The sequence below is a fragment of the Stegodyphus dumicola genome, chromosome X2 (genome assembly GCF_044657685.1).
Source record: "Stegodyphus dumicola isolate Sdum_Otavi_A_Nest chromosome X2, ASM4465768v1".
Classification (NCBI taxonomy): Eukaryota; Metazoa; Arthropoda; class Arachnida; order Araneae; family Eresidae; genus Stegodyphus; species Stegodyphus dumicola.
Genome location: NC_140781.1, coordinates 45,327,827 through 45,336,137, shown reverse-complemented (window position 1 = coordinate 45,336,137; position 8,311 = coordinate 45,327,827). Strand labels below are relative to the sequence as shown.

General features: G+C 31.3%; 1 protein-coding gene across 9 annotated transcripts in view; it reads right to left on the bottom strand.

The window, feature by feature from the left end:
• Window positions 1-8,311, bottom strand: part of LOC118199723 (zinc transporter ZIP12-like) — a 193,648-nt gene that overhangs the window by 75,762 nt on the left and 109,575 nt on the right. For 7 of the 9 annotated variants that reach the window (XM_085809543.1, XM_085809546.1, XM_085809542.1 and 4 more), the window contains one exon: window positions 4,745-4,839. The exons of 1 other annotated variant lie outside the window; for it this stretch is intronic. The gene's annotated coding sequence lies outside the window, so the exon portion shown is untranslated. Of the gene's footprint in view, window positions 1-4,744; window positions 4,840-5,117; window positions 5,160-8,311 lie in introns of those variants that run through there. One more of the 9 variants, XM_085809549.1, reaches the window with a different exon arrangement.

Sequence of the window (8,311 nt, the reverse complement as noted above, 5' to 3'; positions counted from 1 at the left end):
ACTTTCGGAAGACAGCTGCCAAAATTTATTTAGATATCATGATTAGTTTTCCTACTTGCACTGAAATTTTTCGTCAGAATTCTCTAGATGATATTTCAAATTACTATATGATATTTCAAAGGATAAGAATCGCAATGTTTACAAAAACGTTCCATTGATAACTGAAATGTTTTGTGAGAAAAAATAAAAACTTCATTTCCCTAGAAAATTTCATTCTACGCTAATATATATATATATATATATATATATATATATATATATGTGATGTACCAGCTTTTGTCCGGAATAAATAGAATGCTGAAGAATCATAGATGTCGTCGTAACTTAAATTATCAGACGATAAGTTTAAAAAGCAGGATCCATTTATTATTGGTCAGGAGAAATAGCAGTTACAAAAACATATTTTCGGAGTAAATAAAAAAGAATTACTAATAACTTTTTGCACGAAGTTTACTGCATCTTGACATTTAAGAAAAAGCCCCCGATATTCTTTTGCGAGTCCTTTTATAGCCTCTGGAAAGGAGGAGCTTCCAAGAAATGACGTCAGCCTCGTCAGCCAATCCAGTTCGCTTTAAATATTTCCAGAACATTCTATAACTGTACGTGTAGAAAAGGCGGGAAAAACAACTTGACTACGGGGCTGTGGATTTAATTCCACGTACTTCCAATAAGAGACTGTGGCCATTAAAAATGAAAAGAACATACAGTTAGAATTTTAAGTGTATTCTTGACTATGGAATTTTATTATTACATATATATATATATATTTCTTTAGTAAATAAATTATATATATATATATATATATATATATAACTGTAACTGAATATATTATGAGCTTTAAACTCTAACAATTAGTATGTAACCAAATCATTTCTCTATGTTTCAAAATGAAACTTCTCTTAAATTTGTTTAATACATACATTGTCAAGATTTCGACATAGTTTCAATAACTTATTTGCACTAATGCTTTGCAATTTATGAAGGTATACTGTGCTCCACATGAAGGAAAAACTGATGCCTACATAAATTGCAAAGCATTAGTGCAAATAAGTTATTGAAACTATGTCGAAATCTTGACAATGTATGTATTAAACAAATTTAAGAGAAGTTTCATTTTGAAATATAGAGAAATTATTTGGTTACATACTAATTGTTAGAGTTTAAAGCTCATAATATATTCAGTTACACCTATAGCACATTTAAATTTGTGACCTTAACATATAAAGTATATAATATGTAATATAAAATGTGTGTGTTTGTGTGCAAATGTATAAATATGTAATGATGTAAAAATATTGATTACGTAGATGTAGAAATACTGCACTTCGTAGATGTTGATCCATAATGAAAAACAAACTTGGCTGCCGAATAAAAATCATTTTTATTTCAATTAACACATTTGTGGCCACAATTCACTTGACCCTCTGACCTTGCCTATTTCAAACATTTTACATTTTTGATAGCTATAGGGTAAGAACAGAATCGTCTTAGCGGTAACAGAAGCAGAAGCAAAGTTCGCAATTATCAAATATGGCAGCTTATTAAGAGAAAGGTTTCGGGTTAGGAAATTTTAAATTCCGAATTAGCTAAAGTCATCATCGTTATGTAAAAGTCATATTGTATGGATTAATCTAGGAAGGACGCAGACCAAAAAAAGTTATTTCTATTTATAGAATAGAGAGGAGAAATACCCAAATTAAAATGAGGAATTAAAAGGCCACTGCTATTTGAAGTTAAAATTTTGTAATTTTGATTTACATATTTTTCATCTTACATACACACATACATATATATATATATATAGAGAGAGAGAGAAAGAAAGTGGAGAGTGAGAGAGAGATCATAAATTAAACAATATTTAATTAATAAATAAGTTTCATGTCGCTCAAAATGCTGCAAAATTAATTAAGAAAGACATTATATAGAATTAAGATCAACCAAATGTGGCAAATTTTCTTTCTAACAGGAAGGCACAAATTAAAAACAGTTAAATAAGCTACTGAAAACTGGAAAACAAAATTAAAATAAAAAGTTTTATTTTCCAAGTTCAGTAATTGTTCAGTGTCAATTCATATCAGTTGTTTCTAACTTCTATTAGAAACTATTAACTTCTTATTAGAAAATTTGCCACATTTGGTTGATATTTTCTATATATTTTATCTCTTTCTTATAAGTACACTAGAGCAGAAACCTGTATTTATAGATATATATACACGTGTCCGGTCACTTTTAATTTATTTTAAATTTCTTGTTAAGGAAATATATATTTGACATAAAAACATATAAAGAAGACTTCAGATTTTAACTAGCAATAGTCAGTTATATTGTTCATTTTAATTTGGGTACTTCCCCTTTTTGTTTTAAATGTAGTAACTATTTATAATATATCAATCTAAACTGCGTCATACGATCTTACGTAACGCTGCAATGCAGATATCCTTTAGTCAATCAGTGAATAATATTTCATAGTACTTAGAATGTTCTGGATTTGAATGTTAACAAGAAAGTAACAAAATACGATATTTCCCATTAATAAAATTCTATAGAATTCAAATATCTTGTAGTGCTGTAGTTAATGACATGAGAAATAATAAATGGTAAAGCTCATATTATTTTGCTCGGTAAAATTATTGAGAAAACATAGTAACCATTTTAAAGTAATATATGGTCAGTTTTTAGGTAATTATAACCGATTCATAAATTCAGTTACCTCCCAAATAACCGGGCCTTGTCAAAAAAAAGGTTAAAGTTTGTTTATTGGGAAATGACGGAAAAATTACAATTACAACTACTGAAAATACGGACAGGAAAAAAATGCAAAGGATAACAGATGCGACAGCAAATGATACTGCCGTATTTAGGAAGTATTTTTGTTCACTGCAGTACCGAATTTAATTGTATATAGTCTGCATTATATAAATAGTGTGAAATCATTCATTAAAAATAAATCCCTAAATCTTAAAAACAAGTGTATAACCATTAATCTTCCTTTTCCTATATACTCCTATTGAAATACAAGAGTCATATGCACAAAAGAAAAGCTTTTCTTTCTGTTTTGAAATGTGTTCTTGCTTTCAAGGCTGATTTAATTTACGTAACCAAATGAAATTATTCTCCATATTAAACTGCTTAAAAATACAGGCCAGTTATTAATATTAATTTTCTGTGAATTTTTATTTCCTAAGTTTTCTTAACTGCTATCAGATTAACCGTGATTTTGGGTTAACCGAGGACGTCGCCCCCGCTATTACCCCATTAATGGGTAGATTTCTATAATTCGTATCTAATTAGTATCAATAATTACATAAGCTACTCTGTCTGTAATAACTGGAACTACAGTAGAATATACCCAGTAGAATACGATAGAATACGTGATATTGGTGGTGTATTTAATTATGGCAAAGCACACTAGGGCTATCTGCCTAAGAGGAGGGATGCCTTTCGTGGAGGACTTTCTAAGGGAAACTGGCTCGTATACACGTTACACATGGGGAAAACCACGAAAACACCCATGCAGCCAGCCCGTTCGCGGGATTCGAACCTCGGACCGAACTACCAGTGTTCAGCGACTATACCGCTCGGCCGCTGGTGGGCGAATACGTGATATTACCCAGGGTAATTAATAGCCTTCTGCAATTCTTATTTAATTAGTATCGATAATTACATAAGATATTTTATTTGTAGTAACTGGAATTATAAGTAAAACACATGATATTACCCCAATTAATGGGGAGTCTTCTGTAATTCTTATTTATTTAGTATCAATAACTATGCAGGCTACTGTACTTGTAGTAACTGCAATTACGAGTAAAACACACGATATTACTCTGGTTAATGGGTATTCTTCTGTAATTCTTATTTAATTAGCATCAATAATTATATATGATACTCTATTTGTAGTAACTGGAAATACCACTAAAAACATAATAGGCATCCTCTATATGTTTCCCGAAATACTTAACCTATTTCAGCGTGTAAATGGTTTTCAAAATAAATAACAGATATTCCAACATCACCCAACTTTGTTTAATTCCACAACGTAATTAAATTTTCAACTAAATTTCCTCATTTTTATAACATATATTATGTTTTTGCTCATAACGTTATGTTTCATTTTATAAATTAAAAAAATTCCAGGAATGAAACATATATATAATAATAGTTAACATGGTAGTTGACAGCTGAGTTTTGTTACAGACACATAATGAATCTCAATCAGCAGAAGAATTCAGTAGAGAATCCTATACATTTAATGCAATAGTAGATGAAGATTTTGTCTTTAATAGAACCATCTAGATCTTTGGCTTCTAAGATCTGCTAAATTATGCTTATTGCATTAAGCATTTGACACTGCTTGTAGATGGGACGCTTATTACTCAGCAAATAACTGGAATGTTAGTTATATAGAATTCGGCAGTAATTTCAGGAAACCTTTCGACACTGCTCCCTGATTTCAAAAGAAATCGATGATTCCTACCAGTCATTAAATACAAAAATACGAAAAAATTCCTAACGAATTCAATTCCTTTATCATTTTAATAATTAAATATAATAACATTATAAAGTTGGATACTGTGAGAAACAGCATACATGCATATACACACACACAAACACATAAATATTATATATCTATATCTATATATATGTCTATATATAGTATAATTTATAATTTGTATATTTTATTACTTTAGATAATTTATATATTTATATGTAATGAAAAATTTCAGAAATAAAAAAAACTTACCTTTGAGTAATTCGCCACTCGAATGTGTAAATGATTATATACGCACTAACATAATTTTTAAGAAGCTTGATTCAAACCTGCTTTTCATAGTATTTCTGAAAGAAAAATTTGGAAATTTGGGAAAAATCCAACTAGTTGATTGGTAAGAAACATAAAGAAACCTGTTTAATGTTTTTTCTTGGTACTGCAATTTTATTTATGCAAGAGTTTTCTACCACAATTTTTTAAAAAAGAGGAGAAATGAGATGTTTACATTATGTTTGGGAACATTTGATAAGAAAGTACTTAAAAAGCAAAGTTTTTTAATATTAAAATCTTTAGAAGTAGGATTTTAAAAACCATCAAACACCACTTGACAAAGAAAATGCATTACCAATAAGAATTTCTTGCAGCTCCACGCAATTTGTAAGGTGTATTCACAGGCAGAGGAGTTATGAAGACTGCTGCCGTTCTGAATCGAGCACGCATGACAGGGAAGCGATTGAAAAAAAGAGAGTGGAAATAAAAAAAGAAAACGTCTGTTAAGCTATTTTTTGTGAGCTATCCGTGGCAACAAAAATAAATTCTTTGCACGACGCAGAATAACGTTTAAGAAGTGAAAATGTATTTGAGACCTCGACGAAACCCATATGCGTTAACTAGATGTTTTATTACAGCCTAAATGCAGCTGTATCATTTTTACGCTGTATAACGCTATAAACGTAATGTGATGTGACAACTCTGCGTCAAATGTTTGAAAAATTAAATATGAACCGTCCTAGATGGTGTCAGTATATAGATGAAAGTAAGAAAATGTTATTCTTCGTACCATCACGCTATAGTAGCACCAAAGCCTACAACTGCTCTAGCATTTAACTGAGTCTATGAGGTCTGATTGTTCCATTATTGTTACAGACTATGATAAAATGAATTGAAGAGTAAACTTGCTTTCCCAAAATCTTCGAAGAAGGCTGCCTTCCCCTTTTTCATTCGGTCCATTTGCTTGGTCGTTATTAGATAAAAAAGTAAATAGGTAAAAAAATTAATGTTAATGGTGATTTTAAAAATTCCATCTTTTAAACAGGTAAATTTGAAAAGGCATAATTAATTAGGTAGTTAAAAATCAATACGTGCAAAATATATTTGTAGTTATCATTTAAGATTTAATTATTTTTGTTCGATAAAATATTTTCTGAAATATATTGCATAAATATGTGGAAAAATTCATATCAGCTATTTTAAAGAATTTTTTTGTAGTCCAAAGGGGTTTTGCCCCTGAAGGACTATTGTTTTTGTTTTGCGATTTTGCGTTGAATCACTATAAACGGCGAATCACTTTTCAAACTGTTGCCACCAAATGTTAGAGTCCTGCATTATATATCTGAAGAAATTAAATAATGAAGAATCTGCATAAATATATGCCTATTTCTCGCATTGAGATAAAAAAACGGTACATAGAGCCATCGAACTTTGAATGGCGTAATCCTCCTACGAATATGGGCATGTGGATGACCAAATTTGAAATTTGGAATTTGTTTTATTATCGATTTCATATTTTGTAAAACTGTAACGAATTTTTGAGTAACAAACTCAACGATTTAAAAGCGAGCAATGGCAACACTCTACGGGGGAGAAAAACCTTTTTATTTCCAGCGCGCTGAACTGTGTATCGGAAATTCTAAAGATTTGCTCATTTTAAAATTATTTTACAACATTCCTATTGAACTGAATTTTATGGTTTAAGGGCAAAGAACATGATATTTAATAAATAAAGGTAACGCACAAAACGTTAAAAAAACGCCCCTCTGTACGTAATTTAAAATCTGAAACCTTTCAGTTTTTTTTTTTTTTTTTTTTTTTTTTCTTCCGAAATGCGAACTTTTGGTAAAGAAAGAATTTCAGCTAAAAAATTCTTCAAATTTCGAAGTGAAAAAATTTGATGGTACAAAGTAAAAATTATTATATTTCAATCTTCATAACTCATACATCACAAGTAACAACTTTTCAAGCAAGAAGCGACAAAATATTCAACAACAACAACAAAATATTCCATCGGTTTTTGTAAATAAAAAGTAACTGGTATAAAAAGCAGGCCTGAAGTATCATTATCGCTTTGTTATAATCATTTTATTTAATTGCTATTATTTTACTTCCTTTTGCTTTGAAATCAACACATTTACCACGAACAAAAAGAAGGTTGAAAAAAAATTGCTTCCATTCAAAAAAAGAGGGGGGGGGAGAAAGATAAATTCGAGAACTTCTGACGTAAACGGAAAATGGACTCTTAACGCAACAGCTACAACTAAAAGAGGCCCCAATGGGGTGCGCTGAATGGAGTTGACCCAGGTCAAAATATCAAGCGGGTTTGTCGTTAGTTTAGCTGAAAGGTTTCCGAAAATAATTTCCAAAGGTCTTAATATCAGCGGTCACCAACCTCAATTTAACAGCAGTCCCTGAAACCAGAAGATAGGCACACTTAGCGTAATCATTTCCGGTGGTTCGAGGCTTTGTGTCGAGAGCCTCGCAAGCTTCGTAATCTTGCAGCTTTGATTTTTAATTTACTTATCTCATATGGCTCTTCTTTTATCTGCGTCATTCACAGTGCTTTATCCAATTAAACAGGTATCGCAAGCTAAATCCTCATTCAGTTTTAAGAAACTGAATCTTGCAACTCCTGAACATGCTAAATTTCAAAGCAATCCTGAGAATGTTGAAGAGTTTTAATACGCCTTTCTCAACTTTCAGAGCAGCAAGTTTAAATGTAGTAGCCTTTAGAGATTGCTATTAATTAAAAAAACATTTTACGCACATTTAAAGTATTTTCGCTCTTCGTTTGCACTGTAGGTATTGTAGAATATCGGCTGTGCAACATATTTCGGCAGAGTTTCAAAAAATATCGAAATATTATTGAAAATCTTGTAAATTTTATAATCATTGACGAAGTGTAATATATTCTAATACCTAAAACTCCAAATACTGCTAGTGTTTATCTACTGGAGAACTATTAATTAAAGCATTTTAGGGGGGGGAGTACTGTGGCTGTTGAACTAAGATGTTTGATGTGGCTGTACTGTCATTCAAACTGCCATTAGCACCGGATGCCAGGCCTGTCGTTTGTTTATGTGTCGGGGTTGTTGCAATCACTCATATCAATGGGTTCTTCCCTCTTCAACCCACTGAAGCCAGATACATTCTCATTACCGTGGCCTTATTCCGTCCAACACGCTTACAGATACCTCAGGAGGAAAATCCGCCTTTTCGTAATCTCATAATTCTTCCTCAATCAAACCTTGAAACTTGGTCGTATCATTGCTGTGTTTTTTATCGAAGCACCCAACCATGAACATGATCAATCTATGAATCACACCACCCATGATTCTTTCATGAACAAAACCAGCGACAACACTGGCCCTGAATTATCTCCTGTTATAGTACTTGGAGGAAGGAGCGCTACTGTTACATATTACTTGCATATGTGTTGCGCTGTTAACCATTTACATGCTTATCTATAACCTACATACAGATTGGCAAATTTTCGATGTGTCTTTCCCGCTATTGAACTTTTAATGCATTAAAGGAATTGAATAC